General features: G+C 45.6%; 1 protein-coding gene across 2 annotated transcripts in view; it reads right to left on the bottom strand.

Moving 5' to 3' along the window:
- The window catches only part of ODAD2 (outer dynein arm docking complex subunit 2), a 167924-nt gene that overhangs the window by 135781 nt on the left and 11446 nt on the right, over positions 1-20697 (bottom strand). The gene's annotated exons all lie outside the window — the stretch shown is intronic.

Raw genomic sequence — 20697 nt, 5'->3', positions numbered from 1 at the left:
AGCTGAATGCTCCTTACAAAACCAACAACTGGCTCTGCCTAGTACCAGGGTTTTTCAAAGCATTGACAACAGAACACCTACTGCCTCTTGTCAACTCTTATTTCCTACTGGACTATTCAGCTTTGACAGGAAAGATAACTTATGATTGTTCATTATTATTATTCCAGCTGTTACTAGCATGTATCCAAGTAGTGACATTCTTTTATGTACCTGGTCCAAGGCAGTTTTAAAGAGACTGTCAAAGTGTGGCCTGCCTCCTACTAGTCTGTGATGGGAATTTACTGTCCCATGCATGCTGACCCAAATGTCTAACACAGGGGTAGGCAACCTATGGCACAGGCCGAAGACGGCATGTGAGCTGATTTTCAGTGGCACTCATGCTGCCCGGGTCCTGGACACCAGTCCGAGGGGTTCTGCATTTTAATTTAATTTTAAATGAAGCTTCTTAAACATTTTAAAAGCCTTATTTACTTTACATACAACAATAGTTTAGTTATATATTATAGACGTATACGAAGAGACCTTCTAAAAACGTTAAAATGTATTACTGGCACACAAAGCCTTAAATTAGAGTGAATAAATGGAGATTTGGTACACCACTTCTGAAAGGTTGCCTATCTCTGGTCTAACACTTAGCTAACTCATGTTAACTAACACACTTTAAAAGTGTAATCTAGACAAGGTAAATTGCCTTTAACACACGCTAAAATGGTCAAGTCGAAGCCTGGGGGGAATCCTAGTTAGGCCATAACTTAACCATTTTAGCACCTTCTTACAGCTACCCCGTGCTAACATCTCTAACAGTGACTAACATCACACCTTTAAATGTTAGTCTAGAAAAGGCCAATAAGACAATACAAAAGCTGATTAGCTTTGCAATATATGTGAGGTAATGAACTCTTTGAAGCTATTCCTCACCATTGAAAATGCATCAAAAAACTGGTTACCTACCTCTTGTAACTGCTGTTTTTCCAATAGCTCTGTGTGCGTGTGCTACATGCACGATCGTTGGAAGGTTCTTCCCCTAGCGGTACCCATCGGGTCGGCGGTGAAGCTCTCTGAAGTGGCACCTTCATGGCGGTGTATATAGGTCCCTCCCGACTCACCACCTGCTCAGTGCCTTCTTGCTGGAATACTCTGACAGAGGTGAGGCGAGTGGGATTTGGAATGGACATAAGCAACACATCTCGAAGAACAACAGTTACGAGAGGTAGGTAACTGTTTTTCTTCTTTGAGTGATTGCTCATGTGCATTCCAATAAGTGATTCCCAAGCAGTTTCCCTGGAGGAGGGGTCGGAGTTCACCTGGTTGCTAAATGCAGGACTGCCCTGCCAAAGACTGTTATCATCTCTTGCCTATTGGGTGATGGCATAGTGCAATGTGAAGATGTGGATGGAAGACCACGTTGCTGCCTTGTATATGTCCTGAAGAGCGACCTGCACAAGGAATGCAGCGTATGAAGTCTGCGCTCTTGTGGAGTGCTCTGTCAGCGGAGGGGCTGGAATCTTGGCTAGGTCGTAGCATGTTCTGATGCAGGATGTGATCCATGATGAAATGCGCTGGGATGAAATGGGAAGCCCATTCGTTCTCTCTGCAATTGCAATAAAGAGCTGTGGTGACTTATTAAATGCTTAGTGCGCTCGATGTAGAAGGCTAGGGCATGCCTGACATCCCAGGAATGGAGCATTCACTCTCTGTTACTGGCATGTGGCTTAGGGAAGAACACAGGTAAAAATATGTCCTGGTTCACATGAAACTGGGACACTACCTTTGGTAGAAACTCAGGGTGAGGGCATAGCTGCACCTTGTCTTTATAAAAGACCATACAGGGGGGCTTGGAAGTCAGCCTTCTGAGCTCAGAGACCCTTCTGGCTGAGGTTATAGCCACCAGAAAGGTCACCTTCCAGGAAAGGTAGGACAGAGAGCAGGTTGCCATGGGCTCAAAAGGGGGCCTCATGAGCATGGACAGGACCAGGTTGAGGTCCCACTGTGAAACGGGCTGCTGCACCTGGGGATAAAGCCTGTCGGAGCCCTTAAGAAAGCGGCCCACCATGAGATTCCCGAAGACTGACCTACTCGCTGACCCCGGTTGGAAGGCTGAAATGGCAGCCAGGTGTACCTTGAGAGATGATATTGACAATCCCTACTGCTTGAGGTATAGTAGGTATTCCAAAACAAGGGGAATTGACAATTGATGCGGAGGCTTGCTCATCTGCAGAGACCAGATGGAAAACCGCTTCCACTTTGCCAGGTATGTGGCACGAGTGGGGGGCTTCCTACTTCCCAGCAGAACTTCCCTAAACTGAGTCTGAACACTGAAGCTCTAGCAAGTTCAATCATGGAGTTTCCATGCCAAGAGGAAGAGAGACTCCAGACTGGGGTGTTGTAGACAGCGTGGTCTTGTGTGATGAGGGCCAGGCACACAGGAAGGCTACTGGTCTGTCCACTGAAAGGTTCAACAGTGTGGTGAACCAATACTGGTGGGGCTATGGTGGCACTATGAGGACCAAGGAAGCCTTGTCCCAGCGAGCCTTCAGGAGGACTTTGTGTATGAGAGGGAAGGGTTGGAATGCGTACAGCAGATGATTCATCCATGAAAGATGAAAGGTGTCTGCGACGGAGCCTGGGCTGTAGGTAAGAAAGGAGCAGAACAGCTGGCACTTCCTGTTGCTCTGCATCACAACCAGGGAAAAGCACCACCTCTGGAAAATCGAAAGCGCAATGTTCGCCCTGAGGGACCATTTGTGACCATGAAACGAGTGGCTGAGGTGATCGGTTAGCTCATTTTGTCCTCCTGGAAGATATGCCTCTAGGTGTATTGAGTGGGTAATGCAAAAGTCTCACAGCCTGAGGGCTTCCTTCAACAGGGAAGAGGAGTGAGCACCACTCTGTTTATATAGAACATCGCTGTGGTGTTGTCCATCAGCACTGACACACATGTGCCCTGAAGGTGTGTCTGGAACACTTGGCATGCCAGACAAACTGCTCTCGGCTCCCTTACATTGATGTGCAGTGATAGTTCTGCATGGAACCATAGGCCTTGGGTTCTGATATTGCCCAGGTGCGCTCCCCAACTGAGTGCCAAGGTATCCATGACCAGTAATAGCGTAGGTTGGGGTTTGGCAAAGCGTACTCCCACATAGACCACTTGCAGCTGTAGCCACCAGCAGAGAGACTTGAGAACATGAGGCAGGAGGGTAACTATTCTGTCCAGTGGGTCCCTGCTGGGCCTGTGCACCTGTGCCAACAATGCCTGGAGGGGATGAAGGCACAATCTGGGGTACTGGACCATGTCTATGCAAGCTGCCATATGCCCCAGCAGTTTCTTGCAATTTCTGGCCATCGTTGTGGTGACCGGCAAAGGTTCTCGATTATGTCCCTGAGTGCTTGGAAGTGCAGCTCGGGCAGGAAAGCCCTGGCGTGCATGGAGTCCAAGAGAGCTCCCATGAATTCTGTTCTCTGCATCGGGGCTAGTGTGGATTTGGGCATGTTCAATATGAGGCCCAGCCTGAGGAAGCTGGCCCAAGCCAGAGACACATGCTCCGTCGCTTATGCTTGCAATTTGGCCTTGATTTCCAGGTATGGGAAAACTTGCACCTGACTTTGGTCGGAGAAAGGCTGCCACGACCGCCATACATGTCATGAATACCCAGGGGGCTGCCAAAAGCACAAATGGGAGCACCCTTAACTGATAGTGCTGGCCACTGACCACAAAGCGAAGAAATTGTCTGTGGGCTGGGATAATGGAGATATGAAAGTATGCATCTTTGAAGTCAAGGGCAGCATACCAGTCCCCTAGCTCAGGAAAGGAATGATGGAGGCCAGGGAGAGCATGTGAAATTTCACTTTCTTTCTGAATGTATTGAGGTCTTGCAGATCCAGGAGAGGGCGAAGTCCATCCTTGGCCTTGGGGATGAGGAAATAGCGGGAGTAGAACCCCTTGCCCTGAACTCCTGAGGAACCTCCTCTATTGCCCCTAGAGTGAGAAGAGATTACACCTCCTGGAGAAGGAGTTGTTTGTGACAAGAGTTCCTGAAGAGGGACAGGGAAGTGGGGTGGGAGGGAACAGAAATGGATAGAATATCCCATGTCCGCCGTGCTCAGAACCCAGCCATCTGATGTGATCTGGGACCAAGCATGGTAGAAGTGGGACAATCGATTCACAAAGAGGGGGTAAGGATCTGAGCTCGGTACAGGTGCTCCGTCCTCGGGCACATCTTCAAAAGTTTGGCTTTGGGCCAGGGGGCTGTTTCAAACAGCCTGGCCTTGGTCTGAGGAGGACTGTGATGGGTGCCTCCTATTATTCCTGCCTTGTCTCTTGGACGAGTCTCACCTTGGGTGCCTGGCATAGAAGCGGACAGGGGCTGAGGGTGAGTGTTTGGGGTGCAGAAGTGTGAATCCCCAGAGACTTTGGAGTTTCCCACCAGTCCTTAGGACTATGCAAGCGAGATCCTGTATTTTGGGCAAACAAGCCCGCACAAAGCGCAGGTCCTGGTTAGTGTTCTGGACCTCCGGTGGTATACCTGACACCTGCAGCCACGTGCTGCATCTCACTGTAATGGAGGTAGCCGTAGTCTGAGCTGTCAAGTCTGCCGCATCTAATGCGGTCTGGAGGGAAGGTTCTTGAGACCACCCTGCCCTCCTCTAGAAGTGCATTACCAGCAAGCGGTACTCAGCCACTATGCTTTCAATTCCTGGAATGGATTAGCCGTGTCGACCACTAGAGTTTCTGGTTGGGGTGTGTGTGTGAAAAGGTGTTCATACACTTTTTCCGACACAAAATACCATCTCTCCACCCCTTTAGTGGTGGGTGGTATCAAGGCTGGGGTCTGCCAGAGCACCCTACTACTGTTCTGGATAGTTCTTATCAGGGGCAAGGCCACCTTAGATTGACCCTCTGGGGCACGGATGTCCACTGTTGGGTCCAACTCCTCTGTGACCTCTTCTGCCTGGAGGTTTAGGTTTAGGGCCACCCTCCTAAGAAGGTCCTAGAGTCCCATGGTGTCCATCGCTGGTAGAGTGGTGGGGGGTGCCTGCCACTGCCTTGTCTGGTGAGGAGGAGGAGGAGGCCCCTAGGACCGGGTATTCCTGAACTTCCAGCTCCTTAGAGGCTGCGTTGGGTGCATCAGTCCCCCCATGACTGGAGATGGCTCCAGTACCACTGGTGGAACTGGCTCGGATGCTGTGCCGAAGTATGAAGGCCCAGAATCCTTGTCCCCATGTGGGGTTCTCCAGAGCCCTGGGGGTGTGATGTGACACCAATGTTACTGAGGGGGAAGCACAAGGTGTGGATACCACCAATGCGGACCTGGAGCCCTAATTCTGAGTCTGATGATAGGCCCAAGGAGTCCAAAAGGGCTATTGTACTGTGCCCTGCCACTGGGGTGACAAGAATACTGCCGATGCCAACGAGTTCATGACCCTCCGGTGCCGGCACTGGTGCTGGGATCACGAGCAGTACCGGCTGCATCGGAAGACAGAATATTCAGCCTCTGACTCAGACAAGTACTCTGAGCCTCAACATGGGGGCGGGGGTGGAGCCCAATGGTGCTGGGGAGGGGTACCGAGGTGATAGGGAGTGGCACCGTAACATCGTGGGCTTGCCTCAATGAGGAACAGGAGGCGGTGCCGCCATCGGTGCTATGAAGAGTGCCAGAGATGGTGCCATATGTGGCTCTGTCATAGATGCCGCAGATGGTGCCATCGTCGGTGCCGCTGGTGGTTCCTGAACTTGGGCCAACATCTGGAGCAGTGCTGGTGCTCTCATCTCTGGGGCTGTGGACTGTGCTGTCATGGCAATAAGGTCCCGCCCTGCCTCATGGTATCTGGTGTGGAGGGGACATTGAGATCTTCCTCCAATTCCCCCCGAGTCATGGAGTCCACTGGCACCGGACTCGAGGGACCTCCGGCTCGGGCCGAAGTCAATGTTGCTGGGTCTTGAAGGCCAGGCCGTGAGTATCCTGCTGCAGGACGCACCCCGCTGGAATTCCCTTGCAGCTTCTTGATGGGGGAACGACCCCTGTTCGCCTTCTTTTTCTTATGCAAGGGACTTTGAGTGGTGCCGCCTACTAGAGCTGGCTTTACAAGCCAGGGAGTTGTGCTGATGCTCCTTGGAGGAGTCCCTTCTCGGTGCCAGGTCTCCCACACCAAGGCTGGGGCGCAGCACACTGATGATGCCAGTGCCATTTCCAGTATTGGTGGAGGGCTGACTCCATCAGGAGAAGTTTTAAATGATAGTCCCGCTCTCTTTTAGTCCTGGGTCTAAAGCTCCTGCAACCTGAGCATTTGTTTATCTGATGACCTTCTCCTAGGCACTTAAGACAAGCAGCGTGCGGATCACCTCTGGACACAGGTTTTGCACACCTCTTGCACTCCTTAAACCCCTGCGACCGAGGCATGCCACAGGGAAAACTGGTGGGGGGAGAGCAAAGAAACTTAACTAACTACTGTTCCTACAACTCAATTAAACTACTTAAAAATAAGAAAAAAGGGAACCACTAGGTAGCCACTTGCGAATGCAAGAGACCAAGTTTCTCCAACGACTGTCACTGGCAGTAAGGAGGAACTGAGCAGGTGGCAGGTCTGCAAGGGTTCATGAAGGTGCCACTGTGTGGGGCTCCACATCCGACCCAACAGGTACCGCTAGGGGAAAAATCCCCTAACGATCATACACGCGGTGCACCCGCCCCATTGAAATGCATATGTGCAATCACTTGAAGAACTATCGTTTCCTCTAAAGAACCATTTATTTTATCTCAGAGAAACAATCATAACAACTGAGCTGCAACTTAATTACATTTAGACAGTGAGAAATGCAGCGGCTATCAAGAGACACCAACATCTTTGGAGCTTTTTTGTTAGTTGTTGCTACCTAGCAGTTTGCTATGAGGAAGGGAATACCCATTCATTCCAGATCGGCAGAAATAATAGTATATTTAATATTTTATACACAAAATTTATAATGAATTCAAAATCTGTATATTTTCAAAAATATACATCTATGGGGACTTTTTGCCATACTTATAGGAACACTTATTGTATTTTTAAATTCTATATTAATTCTACCTTCAAGAGTTCTAAAGCAGAGGCAGTTAGTTTAGTGAAGTCAATCCTTTTGGCAACAGTTTTAAAACAAACAGAAGGAAGTTCTTCTTCACACAGTACACAGTCAACTTGTGGAACTCCTTGCCTGAGGAGGTTGTGAAGGCTAGGACTATAACAGCGTTTAAAAGAGAACTGGATAAATTCATGGAAGTTTAGTCCATTAATGGATATTAGCCAAGATGGGTAAGGAAGGGTGTCCCTAGCCTGTTTGTCACAGGGTGGAGATGGATGGCAAGAGAGAGATCACTTGATCATGCCTGTTGGGTTCACTCCCTCTGGGGCACCTGGCATTGGTCACTGTCGGTAGACAAGATACTGCGCTAGATGGACCTTTGGTCTGACCCAATACGGCCATTCTTATGTTCTTATGTTCTTTTTAAAACCCTGTGACTGCAGTAATCATGACTAAAAATCTTCATACATCACAATACTTATGACCTGTAAATTCACACTTATATACAGTTATGAAGAATTATTTTTGTCTAAGCAAAGATGTAGAATGGATTTTAAAACAATGTATTATTAAAACGGTATTATTTTAGACAGAACAAAATATTAAAGGTTAATACCAAAATTATCAAAACTAGCCACTGGTTTTATGTGACTAACTTGAAATACCTTAGGTCTGACTTTAAAAAATGTGCTATTCCAGTTAAAGTAAACCTGAGCTCAGCACCTCTGAAAATCAGGCCCAAGGTGGCTCAAAGTTGGACATACAAAGATGAAGTACTCAAAAGCTGTGTCTACTCTTGAAAATTTGGCTCCTAATTATTTGCTCATTTCACCAAATAAAATGGAGTCCCATAAACATGAGAATGAACTCTAAGAATTTTCTTCCAGCTAATTACATTTTTATGATATATAATTTAGCTCTTCCATGTAGGGGAAATATATACTGTATTGTTGCCTTGTGAGCCAATATTCAGGGTCTTGGAGGGTCTTTCTGTTAGGAGGAGAAAATGAAAGTTGTTGGGATTTTTTGTGAGAGCCTATTCATTTACAAAGAATGTACACAAAGTCCTGTTTCCCTGAACACAGTAGGAATCAAACAGGACACAGTTTCCTTGCTCAATATTCCAAACCTTTTTTCCAGCCAGCACTCAATCTGTCTCTCTTTGCTTTTGCTCAGTCACACTATAAGTGCGCAACGCTAGCTGTCCTTGGCTTTCTGCTCCTTCTCTGCCCAGCAAGAAAATACTGAGCCCTCTGCCTTTGCATTCAGCCTCAAATAAATCTCTCCACCCACACAGCTCATCCAGTGGCGCTGGAACACTTTGTAGTGAGGTGCTGAAAGCCAGCTAAGGAAACTGTAAAGCAGTGGTCCCCAAACTCATGTCCCCCTTAACCCTGTCTGTGCCTCCCACCCCTAGAGTCTTGGCTTTGGGAAAGGGGGACACAGACAGGGGCAAGGGGGCTGAGGCTGAGGCCACAGCTGGTGGCAGGTGTGGGGCTAGCAGCCAGGACCCTGGGCGTGGGCCAAGAGCGGAGCCTCAGGCGTGAGGCCGGCACCCGGGACCCTGGGTGTGGGGCCAGAAGCCGGGACTCCAGGTGCAGGTCAGGGATGTTGCAGCACCCCCCCACACACACCCTTAGTTCCCATGCTTATGAGCTCAGCTCCTGATCAGCCTTGGATGTGGCCTGCATTTTGGGTGGTGGCTCTTATTGTTTCAGTTACCTTACTCCAAAAGGAGCTTAACTGCTTCTGACATTTATCCCAAATGAAGGGCAGCTGTTATACCCACCAGCATCAACAAAGTACCATGCAATTCTCTTGTATAACAGCATTAAAAGGTCAATGAAAGGAATCCCAGACCCTTCTTAACACTGCTTAATAATGGACTGTGTTCTCCAAGTCAATTACAAATTAGTGCTGATGAGTTCTGAAAGGAGTCCTGTTGAACTTTTGAAAGAATGGCAGTTGTGGCCAGGGCTTTGAGGAAGATACAGTATTCCTCATCTTGGCATGCAAACATCAAGACTCAGATCCTTGATCCATACCCTGAATGTGCAGTATCAACAACAGAAGAGGGTGAGTTTTTAGGCCAAAAGAAGTTCTCTCTTCTTCCTGTTTCTCCTAGAGAACATTAGCAGGAGACTGTTTGGAGGCAATTCTCTCACGGTATGTCACGAAACAAACTTGTTCCAGACTTCACATACTGTAGATTCTGTTTCTGTATTGATAAATGCCATGTATTTCTTTCTAACCACTTAAAATCACAGTTACAAAAAAGAACAGTTACTCACTGCAGCAGAATTTTTTCCCTTCTAATAACTCTCCCCAAGCATATGCAATATGCTTTTTAAGTTTTTTAGTGCTTGTGAAAGATGCCAGATTGACTGTACAGAAAATTGTAGCCATTAATCAAAGAACAGATATAGCAAAGGCAGTAGCAATGCAAGCTTCTCTATGTTATTCCATAAATGATTTCAACCGTCAGATGGAGAAACTGTTATTAGGAGTGTGCAGATCAGTATCTATATCACTTCAAATCCTAGATCTCTGCTGAGAAAAGATAGAAAAGGATGATATTTATGGTGCAGGGTTTTCTCATATGGAGCCGTATCTCAATAAGCTAAACATAGTTGACAGTTATTTACTAAACACCATAAAATGTGCTTTATGCTATGCAAAATGTAAAGGAAGTATGTTCCCTGTCTCAAGATGCCAGGTTCTGGTTAGAATTTAAATGGCAAGATAAATCAAAGCGCTTTAGGAAGTTACACTGGTGATTCAGTAAGTGGCATTCTTCCCAAACAGTCAGTACTTAAACCAGTGCTCCAGTGTGGTGTGAGGGGGCCACTGTGCTGCTGGAGGAACCATCTTTCAAATGAAATGTAAAACTAAGGTCCTGAACCTTTGTGGAGATTAAGGCTATAAGTACACTGCAAACCACTTGAGAGAGAGAGAGAAAAACAGGCTGCATCCACTCTATGGTGTGTAACTACATGCGTCAACAGGACTCTGGCAGGGGGGAGGTATTGGGGAGCAGTCAGATCCTCTCCACATTGCCTCCCCCTTGCCAGAACATTACCCCACTGCTGGAGTCTTTCACCGTGGCAGGGAAAAGCTCTGGCAGCTCCCTGTGGCAGGAAAAGGCTCTAGCTGCAGGCAGATGCCAGAGTTTTTCCCCACTGCCAGAGTTATTCTCCACTGCTGAAGCATTTCCCTGTGGCAGGAAAAGAGTCCAGCAACAGGGAGGCAGTGAGACACTACACTGCTAAAAATAGCAGTATAGATGGGGAGGCACTACTTGGGCAAGTAGAGAGCTCTGTAAGGTACATACCCAGGTACACACTCACAGGGTTCAGGAGTGTCTATTCACCTAAGCAGTGCCTCACCATCTACACTGCTGTTTAGACCCACGCTAGGGGGGCGTGTAAGGTATGCTACTCTACATGCTGCCAACAGGAATATAGACGTATAATGCAGATGTACAGGGGAGTCGCATCTTATGCAGGGGTTGGTTTTGAAGTCAGTGCGTAATGCGAAAATTGCATATAGTCAAATGCTCATTGAGTAGAATGGCGGGCGGAACCGCCTGCACTACAGGTACAGTATTTGAATTGTTATTTTTCTCTTTTTTGCTTTGTTTTGCTGAGCGCATATAGTCAAAATCGCATAAGTTAAATGCGCCTATGATGTGACTCCACTGTACCCTAACGATCCTGTGGCACGTGTTACAAGGAGAAGGCTGTTAGCCTTGGTATAGTGGATATATTTCAATTTAAATGATAACATTCTTCCTACCTAACTTCTTCTATAGATTCAATTGGAAATAATAATCTTTTTTATGTCCTATTGCAATTTGTTGGGCAAAATGCTTTAGGATTCTTTTGGCTGAAAGGTGCTACATAAACCTAAGAGGATATTTTAAAAAGCCTAAATTCCAATAATGGTGGAGGTCTTCTGACAAGTTTCAAGTTGTAATTAATTTTACTGCCGAGTTATAAACCACTTAAAATCTGTAAAGAGAGGTCTGTAAATAGGAATGATGAAACAACTTTAACTGTATTGGCACTACTGGATGCAATTGTAATAGGTAAAATGGGACATTTTTTACTCTAACTAATGTTGCAGTCTGAATGGAAGCCAAAGACACACTTACATCTTAGAGCTGCTGTAGCCTGATGGCAAGGTATTTGGAGGAGAAGGTATTTGTAGCTATTTGTATTTGTATGTGTGCTAAAAGCCTCCTGTCCCAAACCTGGACTTTAGCGTCCAAAATCTGGGGGCTTACCTGAAACTCCCCCAAGCTCACTACCAGCTTGGATATTCTCGCTGCCACCAGATCAGGAATTGATGGGGCCTGATCCCCCCTTTCCTCTCTCTGGTGTCCCCAACCCTCCTTGGTGGGACACCCAGATTCCAAATGCCTTGGATGCTAAAAGCGGGGAGAAAATCCTTCCCCCTCCTTCCCAGCTTGCCTTTGGTCTAGCCTGCGAGTATCAAGAAACCGTTTCTCTGCTCCCAAGAGATAAGCGTTCTCTACCCTCAGGACAATATGAGATGCAACAAATGCCAACAGCTTGGCTTTGCCTTTCCCGCAGTGGCTGCTGCCTTCCCGTAAGAGGTTAGACACGAGTAGGTACCTAGTCAGAGCGTGATTCTTCTTTTCTTTCCCTGAAAGCAATAGAAATAGCCCACAGCTGGCTTTTCCCTTCCCTTTGCCTCCCTAGGAAAAAGAAGTTCCACAAGTTTTAAAAAAAGTTTAAATAAAAAAAAGGAAATATAAAACAATAATCTTGCATTAAGAAACTCAGTACAGGCTCTTGCTTATAAGAAATATGAAAAACAATTGATTTAAAAGAGTAGCCCAATTTAAACCAGTCCAACAATTCCACAATACATGTAAATACAACCAAAGCTCCTCATAGCCGAATTGCTTTGGGGTTCCTTTGTACTCACAGGATGTGTAGGAGAAACTTGGAGATAAGATGCAGTTAGAGAAAGCTGTTAACTCACAGCCAAGAAAACAAAAAAAAGCACAGCCATCCACATCTATTCGTACAACACAAAGCTCCATAGCCGAATGCTTTGGGTTCCTTTATGTCTCACAGACTTTGGTTAATATTGAAATAAAAAAGGAGTTAGGAGGAAACCTTGTTACTCACGCCGAGAAAACAAAAAGACCCCGAGTATACAAATTCGCCCCTGCTTTAAACAATCAGTTCTCTGATTGGTCTCTGGTCAGGTGTTGGTTACCCTTCCAGGTAAAAGAAACTAACCCTTACCTTAACCTATCTATTTATGACACGCCCCCAAATCACCGACAGTAGAAAGTTTCACTGAGTGATTTCTACTAGAACTCTAAACTTAAACAGAGAATACAACACATGCATATAGAAATAAAGCAGCAAAGTACAAGACTTCCAACATCTTCAGGCAAAGCCACTTTTAGCGCAGCATGGTCAGTTTGTAGCTGGAAGCGTCATCCCCAAACATATGGACGTAGCTTTTCCAGGGCGTACACAATAGCATAGCATTATCTTTTTACTGAGCTACCAGTATCTGAGGGGCTCCACCGACCCTGGGAAATGTCTGTTAGGGCCTGGCACACTGCTTTAGCCCTGGTGTTGTCTAGAGCAACTGCGTCTGGCCATCGGGTAGCAAATCCCGAAAGTCAGTAGTACTGCTTTCCCCTGGGTGTCTTCTTTGGAAAAAGACCAGATATCCCCAGCTCCTTGCTGAAATGGGACCTCAATTATGGGGATGGCTGGAGAGGGCCTTGACCAGACCTTGAGGCTTTTCCACTCTTTGGCACAACTCACAAGACTGGACATTACTGGGCACTTCTTGCCAGTCCTCCCAGTAGAGGATTTTTCCAACCGTGTAGCGGCTGCACTCTTCCTGGCGTTCCACCAGAAAGAATTCCTTGGCTATAAAAGTCTGGTTCTAAAGCTAAACGGATCGGTCAGAAGGCGAAGAGCGGCTGGGTTGCTCCGTGCGCCGCCAAGCTGTCTGAGCTGTCATATGCTCCTGCTCAGTTCTGGAACTGTTCCCTTGAAGCTGGGACACAGTTCTTCACTCGACTGGGACTGGGCTTCGGTCCCTCTGAAGAGAGTGTAGATGATGGGTTGGTTTCTTAGCTGGATGTAACCGCTGGTCGCCGGTTGCACTGTGGTATTTCAGCTCTGTGGCTCTTTGTATGGTTGTTTGTTTGTTCTGCCAGTTCAGGCTCGTTGTCCCTGCTGCGTTGGGTTTGAAGGTGTGTGCACTTGCTTTGTGCTGGTGCTGTTGCTGTCTTCAGTTCCGGTCTGGGACTGCGATGGTTGTTGGCGGTGAAGCCGTCTGACATGGGATCTCGGTTCCACTACCTCAGTTCTGGAGTTCGTAGCACAGACAGTTGTCTGTGTCCCTCCTCTTCGATTTAAATTTTCCGGGTTGGTTGAACCACAAGTGGGTCGGAGGGTTAGGAGTGAGTTAAAGCCATTTGCAGCCAGCCCCTCTGTAAGGCCTGCTTGTGGGGCCTCTCCTCTTGAGGTAGGCAGCTGTCGTCTGGAAAAAAAAAAAGGAAAAAAAAACAAGCTGTCTCTTGCTTCTGTTGATTTTATGGAGGCAGCTCTAGTTCAAAGTTTCTTTTGTGTGCTGCCTCTTTGGCTTCCTTGATTTCTCTTCTGTCAGTTGGCATCTGGGCATCTTGTTCGGCCTTTTAATTAGTTCCAGCTGTCCTATGTTTGTTTTCGTGTCTAGGGCTTGTTTATGCGCGGCTCTTTCGTTTTTCGTCTCTATCTTTGGAATGCATGGTTTCTGTTTTCTTGTGTGGAGTGCCCCTGTGGTTGTGTTGCCTGAATTTGCGGCTTTCTGCCCTCACTAGATTTGCTAGCAACTGCTTTGACTTGCTCTAGCTCTGCTGTGATAGCAATTGACCAAACAAAAGCTACTGTAATTCACTGTGTGCGTTTGCTGGACTGGGTACTTAAGTTCCAATTGTTTAACAAAAAATCTGTAATGGTCTCTTAATTGATCTGAAAAAAATGAAGGCTTGCACAGCAAGCAGAAAAAAAAAATTTTGCTCTCTGCACGTTAAAACAACCCCTTCTTCTCCAACTGCTAATCCCTAGCAGGAAAAAAAGAGAAACTTAAGAGTACTGGGTTTTTGATTAATCCCACCTGCTCTCTCACCGTTGGTAATTAGCCTCTGTCCCAAACCTGGACTTTAGGTCCAAAATCTGGGGCTTACTGAAACTCCCCCAGCTCACTACCAGTTGGATATTTTTCGCTGCCCACGATCAGGAATTGATGGGCCTGATCCCCCCTTTCCTCTCTCTGGTGTCCCCAACCCCCCTTGGTGGACACCCAGATTCCAATGCCTTGATGCTAAAGCAGGGAGAAAATCCCTCCCCCTCCTTCCCAGGCTTGCCTCTTGGTCTAGCCTGCGAGTATCAAGAAACCGGTTTCTCTGCTTCCCAAGAATAAGCGTTTCTCTACCCTCAGGACAATTGAGATGCAAAATGCCAACAGCTTGGCTTTTGCCTTTCCCCGTGCCTGCCTTCCGTGAGGGAGACAGCGGTACCTGATACAGCAGCTGATTCTTTCTCTTTCCTGAAAAGCAATAGCGAAATTAGCACAGCCATGCTTTTCCTTCCCTTGCCCCTAGCGAAAGAAAACTTCCACAAGTTTTAAAGAAAGTTTATATAAAAAAAGGAAATATAAACATAATCTTGCATTAAGAACACTCAATACAGGCTCTTGCTTATAAGAAAATATGAAGAAACTCTGATTTAAAAGATAGCCCAATTAAACAGTCCAACCAATCACATACATGTAAATACAACAAAAGCTCCTCATAGCGAATTGCTTTGGGTTCCTTTGTACTCACAGATGTGTAGGAGAACTTGGAGTAAGATGGCAGTTAGAGAAAGCTGGTTAACTCACAGCCGAGAAACAAAAAAAAGGCACAGCCATCCACATCTATTCGTACAAACACAAAAGCTCCTCATAGCCGAATTGCTTTGGGGTTCCTTTGTACTCACAGACTTTTGGTATAATATTTGAAATAAGAAGGAGTTAGGAGGAAACCTTGTTTACTCACAGCCGAGAAAACAAAAAAGACCCCGAGTATACAAATTCCCGCCCCTGACTTTAAACAATCCAGTTCTCTGATTGGTCCTCTGGTCAGGTGTTTGGTTACCCTTTCCAGGTAAAAGAAACTTAACCCTTACCTTACCTATTTATTTATGACAGTATGTGTAGAGACTGGTAGGGGCAGTGCCCTGGGAGAGAAGCTGAGCCCTGATTAGGGGGTGAGGCTTCTCTGACTAGGGGTCCTATCAAGGTAGCCAGCCAGTCAGGCAGCGGCACAGACAGCTGCAGCGGCACAGGAGCCAGCACACAGAGCTGTAAACAGGGGAGTTTGAGTGAGAGTGTGCAAGAGAAGTTTGGGGGGAAGACTAGGAGAACCATGTAGAGGAACAGACAGGCTAGTGAAATGGGTGTGTGGTGTTCTGACAGTGTTTTGATGCTCGCTGGGGGTTTGTTTTGCTGTGGCTGGTGGTGTTTTGGGTTGGTTTGTGTTGCCCAGACTAACAGGATTTAGGTGGAAAGACTATGACAGATACAGAGGCAGCAGTTGTAGTGATCCAAGCAGTGGAAGACACAATGAAGATGACTGGACGTGGAAGCTGCGGCATGTACATGATCCTGGAGGGGGTACTTGAAGAATTTCGTCTGCAGGAAGTGCCGCCTGATGGAGCTGATGGAAGAAAAGATCCGAGGATTGGAGATGCAGGTGGAAACTCTGGTTGAGTTTAGAAGGGGGTTCGAGCAGATGATGGAGCAAAGACACGAGAAGGCTGAAGGGAAAAGCTCAGACTTGCAAATGGAAGCAGGACCAAAAAACTCTGAGGGGAGACTGCTAGGTGAGGAAAGTGGACAGTGGAAGCATGTGACTAAGAGAACCAGGCAGAGGAAAAGATGGGCTAGTGAAGGAGAAACAGAGCTCAGGAACAGGTTTGTGGAGTTGGAAAATGAAGAAGGGGCACAGCAGGTGGTCACTGAAGGTAAGAGGGCAAGGAAGAAGAGAAGAGCAGCTAGTCCGAAAGGAAGAGGGGAGGAGCCACTGGAGATAACACCAAATATGAGCCCCAGGAGGATACAGAATGGGTTGCAGAGGATTGCAAGAGAGAATAGGAATCGAGAGGACTTGCAGCCAGAGGGAACAGGGGATAGACCAGAGAATTGCACCATCACCAGGAAAAGGCAGGTCTACATGACTGGGGACTCCTTATTGATAAGAACAGAGAGGCCTGAAACCAGAGCTGATCCAGAGAACAGAAGAGTGTGCTGTCTGCTGGGTGCTAAGATACAGGATGTGGACCTGAGGCTGAAGAGGATCCTAATGGGAGTGGGAAAGAATCCACTGATTGTCCTTCATGTGGAAACAAATGATACGGCTAGATTCTTGCTGCAACGTATCAAGGGAGACTATGCAAGGCTCGGGAAGACACATAAGGAAATCGAGGCTCAGGTGATCTTCAGTGGGATTATGCCTGTTCCTAGAGAAGGGCAGCAAAGGTGTGACAAGATTATGATGCTCAACAGATGGCTCAGGCAGTGGTGCTATAAGGAAGGCTTTGGGATGTATGGCCACTGGGAAGCATTCATGGACAGACAACTGTTCTCTTGGGATGGACTTCACCTGAGTAAGGAGGGAAATAGACTTCTAGGATGAAGGCTGGCACAACTAATTAAGAGAGCTTTAAACTAGGAATTTGGGGAAGATGGTTGGGAGGTGTCCAGGTAATCTCCACCCAGATTTTAACACTGAGAGTGAAGAAAACTAAGTAAGAAAGCATACAGCCGTGGGTAGGTGAATGGACATAAGGAGGAAGGGTAGTGTAGATACCAGTCTAATAGGAGATACTGGCAGTAGAATGTCTGTGCCTAAACAGGTAAAGAACGTGAGAAAAGCCAAACAGCAAACATTAAGATGTATGTACAGCAGGGGTTGGCAACCTCTGGCACACGGCTCGCTAGGGTAAGCACCCTGGCGGGCTGGGCCAGTTTCTTTACTTGCAGGTTCGGCTGATCGTGGTTCCCACTGGCTGCGGTTCACTGCTCCAGGCCAATGGGGAGGTGGGAAGCCGTGACCAGCACATCCCTCGGCCTGCACCACTTTCTGCAGCCCCCATTGGCCTTGGACAGCGAACTGCGACCAGTGAGAGCTGCGATCAGCCGAACCTGCCAATGTGGCAGGTAAACAAACTCGCCCGGCCCACCAAGGTGCTTACCCTGGCGAGCCGCGTGCCAGAGGTTGCCGATCCCTGATGTACACCAATATGAGGAGTCTAGGTAACAAAATGGAGGAACTAGAGTTAGTAGTGCAGGAAGTGAAAACAGATATTATAGGAATAATAGTCAAGACTGGAGTACAGCGTGTATGTGCTGTTTTGGAATGACAGAAATAAAGGCAAAGGTGGTGGAGTAGCACTGTATATAAATGATGAAGTAGACTGTAAAGAACTAAGAAGGGATGGAATGGATAAGACAGAGTCTGTCTGGGCAAAAATCACATTGGGGAAGAAAGCTACTAGAGCCTTCCCGGGACAGTGCTTGGGGTTTGCTATAGACCACCAGGATCTGATTTGGATATGGATAGAGACCTCTTTAATGAAGTAAATACTAACGGGAACTGTGTGATCATGGGAGACTTTAACTTCCCAGATATAGACTGGAGGACAAGTGCTAGTAATAATAATAGGGCTCAGATTTTCCTGGAAGTGATAGCTGATGGATTCCTTCACCAAGTAGTTGCTGAACCAACAAGAGGGGATGCCATTTTAGTTTTGGTTTTGGTGAGTAGTGAGAACCTCTTAGAAGAAATGGTTGTAGGAGACAACCTTGGTTCGAGTGATCATGAGCTAATTCAGTTCAAACTAAATGGAAGGATAAACAAAAAATAGATCTGTGACTAGGGTTTTTTATTTCAAAAGGGCTAACTTTAAAAAATTAAGGAAATTAGTTGGGGAAGTGGATTGGACTGAAGAACTTGTGGATCTAAAGGCGGAGCAGGCCAGGAATTACTTCAAGTCAAAGTTGCAGAAACTATCAGAAGCCTGCATCCCAAGAAAGGCGAAAAAATTCATAGGCAGGAAGTTGTAGACCAAGCTGGATGAGCAAGCATCTCAGAGAGGTGATTAAGAAAAAGCAGAAAGCCTACAAGGAGTGGAAGATGGGAGGATCAGCAAGGAAAGCTACCTTATTGAGGTCAGAACATGTAGGGATAAAGTGAGAAAGGCCAAAAGCCATGTAGAGTTGGACCTTGCAAAGGGAATTAAAACCAATAGTAAAAGGTTCTATAGCCATATAAATAAGAAGAAAACAAAGAAAGAAGAAGTGGGACTGCTAAACACTGAGGATGGAGTGGAGGTAAGGATAATCTAGGCATGGCCCAATATCTAAACAAATACTTTGCCTCAGTCTTTAATGAGGCTAATGAGGAGCTTAGGGATAATGGTAGGATGACAAATGGGAATGAGGATATGGAGGTAGATATTACCACATCCGAGGTAGAAGCCAAACTCGAACAGATTAATGGGACTAAATTGGGGGGCCCAGATAATCTTCATTCAAGAATACTAAAGGAACTGGCACACGAAATTGCAAGCCCATTAGCAAGAATTTTTAATGAATCTGTAAACTCAGGAGTTGTACCATATGACTGAAGAATTGTTCACATTGTTCCTATTTTTAAGAAAGGGAAAAAGGGTAACTACAGGCCTGTTAGTTTGACATCTGTAGCATGCAAGGTCTTGGAAAAAATTCTGAAGGAGAAAGTAGTTAAGGACATTGATGTCAATGGTAATTGGGACAAAATACAACATGGTTTTACAAAAGGTAGATCATGCCAAAACAACCTGATCTCCTCCTTTGAGAAGGTAACAGATCTTTTAGACAAAGGAAACACAGTGGTTCTAATTTACCTCGATTTCAGTAAGGCATTTGATACGGTTCCACATGGAGAATTATTAGCTAAATTAGAAAAGATGGGGATCAATATGAAAATTGAAAGGTTGATAAGGAACTGGTTAAAGACGAGACTACAATGGGCCATACTGAAAGGTGAACTGCCAGATTGGAGGGAGTTACCAGTGGAGTTCCTCGGGAATCGGTTTTGGGACCAATCTTTTTAATACTGACCTTGGCACAAAAAGTGGGAATGTGCTAATAAAGTTTACGGATGACGCAAAACTGAGAGGTATTGTCCGTAAGAGAAAGACCATGATATCATACAGGAAGATCTGGATGACCTTGGAAACTGGAATAATAGGATGAAATTTAATAGTGAAAAGTGCAAGGTCATGCATTTAGGGATTAATAACAAGAATTTTTGTTATAAGATGTGGACGCATCAGTTGGAAGTAACAGAGGAGGAGAAGGACCTCGGAGTATTGGTTGATCACAGGATGACTATGAGCCGCCAATGTGATATGAAAAAACACTGTAGAAAAATAAATTGTTGATGATACCAAAGTATGAACAATTATTAATTAAATGTAAACGGTATGTACTATAAGACTATGTTTTTATACTACATACTAACAGTCTGGTAAGTTGTACTGTAAATGCCATTCCAATTTTTCTCATTTTGTGGTTTCCTTTGTCCCTAGAAATCTATTATATACATCTGAGTGTCTTTTTATTCATTTACCCATTTTCATTATTCATTTTCTCTTTGGGCTGGATCTTGCACTTATAGTAATAAAAACTATACATGTATATAACAACACTGTATCATACCACAGTTATTCTGAGAGGAGGCTTATAGTTGCAGATGACTGATAAAACTGGTAGCTTAATCCATAAAATTGTAGCAATTACTGTTCGATAATGATGCTTGACAGAACTTTCTCTAGATAAGTTTTATCAAAAGAAACATATTTGGAAGAAAAAACAAACTAAAAATTTGACATTTCAACTTTTAAAAATATTTTAAGTAGTTAGAAATATTAGAAAGATGTCACTGAAAAAGAATGTAGTATAAATACAGTAATCACAAAGATATTTTTACTTACTAGCTCACTCATGGACAAGTGAGGATAAAAATAGTCTCCCATTGTCATAATTTGATGTTATAGGATATGAATATATTTAGTACCAAAGAATATATTTAATACAAAAGAGATTAAGGCATTGCAAGTTCTTGGAAATTCAACATCTAATCATGGATATACATTGTAACTACAACAGAAAACATGAAATATGCAGCAGATTTTTACTAACTTTCTTTAGAAACATTGCTGCAGAAATCTAACAACTTTGCAAGTCAATTATATAGCAATATTTGTGTTTTAGACCAAGTTGGTCAGAACCCATGTAATTTTTACAAAGGCAGTTATTTGTAATAATGACGCAAAGGACATGCCCCCTGTTGGCCAACCAAGGCCCTGCATGCACACTTCCCTCAGCTTGCTCTATTAGTGTTCAGAAATAAACTACTTGCCTCCAGAGTCTTTAAACAATATTCCCCTTCTCCTAGGATTCAGTTTATTTAGTTCACACAGCTTTCCCCCAAAGAGCTCCACTTTAGGTTCAGGAGTCTTAACAGCCCTGTTTCTTGGAGATAGAGGGTTTTAGTCAAGCTGCTCCCTGCT

Source organism: Chelonoidis abingdonii, chromosome 2 (assembly GCF_003597395.2).
Source record: "Chelonoidis abingdonii isolate Lonesome George chromosome 2, CheloAbing_2.0, whole genome shotgun sequence".
NCBI lineage: Eukaryota > Metazoa > Chordata > Testudines > Testudinidae > Chelonoidis > Chelonoidis abingdonii.
The sequence above is the reverse complement of the archived record's forward strand: the minus strand, read 5'-3'. Positions and strand labels throughout refer to the sequence as shown.